Below are 1,933 nucleotides of genomic sequence, written 5' to 3' on the forward strand. Positions count from 1 at the left end.
GTTTTAGGGGAACGAAATGGGAGTATGCCTTACGGGTAGAGAGGTTGAGCTTCGCATCCCTCTCATTTCCCATTCTCCTTGAACCAAGTGCAGTATAAATTCACTTCGACCCTGATGTTTCTGCGCAAAGTGACGCTAGCTACCTCCTAGGAACTTGACTATTAGGAAAACCGTGATTCAGGTCGATCCTAAGTGGGGATGGTCAAATGCTTCCGCTTTGTGGAAGACTCGGGAAGACCTTGATCGCAAACCCCGTGACATTCCTTATGAGTGCCGGGCAGCATTGCTTATATACCCAGAAGGCAACAAATGGTAGTCTAATTATCTTGGTCTTGTGAGAAATGTGGGATCTAGAGCATGGCAATAACCGGAAGCTATGGAGGATGAAATGAGAAGTGTGGACTCATGATGGAGAAGACAAAGACACTGTTTGTTACACAAGTGAATTAGGTTCCAAGATTGAGACTTGGACTCATAAACACAATCTTGTGTATGTGGACAATGACATTGACACTTCATTGAAAAGAAAAGAGTACTATCATTGCATTAAGAAAAGTAAGCAAGTACAATGCTTTATAGGAAAGTAGGAAACTGCAGTAGGCACCATTGTGCATATGGGATAGGTTAGCTTGCATATCCTTGACCCTGAAGCTCCATACAAAGATGCTGTTTAGTGAGTGTGATTGCTGATTCTCAACACCCCTCCTCAATCACAACTAGAAAGGCACAAAGTGTGTAGAGGCTGTAATGAGAACCACCTGCAAAGTGTGGGCATACCACAAACATGGCAAAACACCAGAGGCTGTCATAGAAAAGGCTAAGTGTGGGTACCATAAACATGGTGGACATCCACAGGCTGTAACAGGGGCCTCACAAAGTGTAGAGGGACTGTAATGCCAAGTTACATAAGGAGTTTACAAAGCTTATGGCAGGAAGCATTAGGGCAAGGAAGTACAAGGCTTTTAAAATAGTCTATCAGAATTATGAGAGTACAAGGACTAATGAGTCTTGTCCTTCCGATCCCGGTGGTCTTCATCTTCTTCTTCTTCTTCCTTTGCTCCATTTTCTTCTTCTTCTTTGACTGCGACTAGATAGGCCTTTTGGGATCTCTTTCTTGCATGGCAGAACTTCTCGGTGTGTCCGGTCCTTTTGCAGAAGTCACAGAAGAGCTGATCCTTCTTGCCTTTGTACCTGTTGCCAACATATAATGCATGCTCATCTCTAGAGGTACTTAGTTCTTCCTTAGTTTTTAGCTTCTTTTCCTCTTCTAATAGTGATGCCTGGATATCAACAAGTTCTGGATTTGACATATTTATTAAAGTTGTTGATACATTATTATATTCAGGAGGCAAACTCTTAAGTAGAACACCGATGCAAACATCTTCATCCATTTTAATGTTGATTCCTGCAAGTTGGGTTAGGAGTCCTTCCATGTAATTAAGATGTGTGGCAAGTGATGTGCTGGACTTCATTTCAAGTCTGAAGAACTCAATCAGGAGACCATACTTTGATGATTTAGATTGTGCACCGAACAGGGTGTCAAGTCTTTTCCATGTATCCTGTGAGGTCTCATAGTTATCCACATGGTGGAAATAACTGTCGTCTAGCTCCAGTTTGATAATGGCCTGGGCTCTGTCATCATTCTTTTGCCAAGTAGTTGCAAGGTCCGCGTCCCGAGGTTTCTTCTCTTTGCCATTTATGATGGCCCAGAGACCCTTTTTCATCAAGATGAGCTTGATGCGGGTTTGCCAAATGTGAAACCCGACTCCTTTGAATCGAGCATTTGGAGAGTCTTTTTCCATGTTGAGGTTGCAAAAGCAGCAGCAAATCAACACCAGAATTCTAAGATTTTATCAGTAGAAGAGCAGAATGCAGTGTGTCAAGAGACACAGTTAATGACAGTGTGAAAACACACTATGTCAGTGTTGATGTT

Source organism: Lygodium microphyllum, chromosome 30, assembly GCF_053477565.2.
Source record: "Lygodium microphyllum isolate KBCC chromosome 30, Lygodium_microphyllum_v1.1.10, whole genome shotgun sequence".
Taxonomy (NCBI): Eukaryota; Viridiplantae; Streptophyta; class Polypodiopsida; order Schizaeales; family Lygodiaceae; genus Lygodium; species Lygodium microphyllum.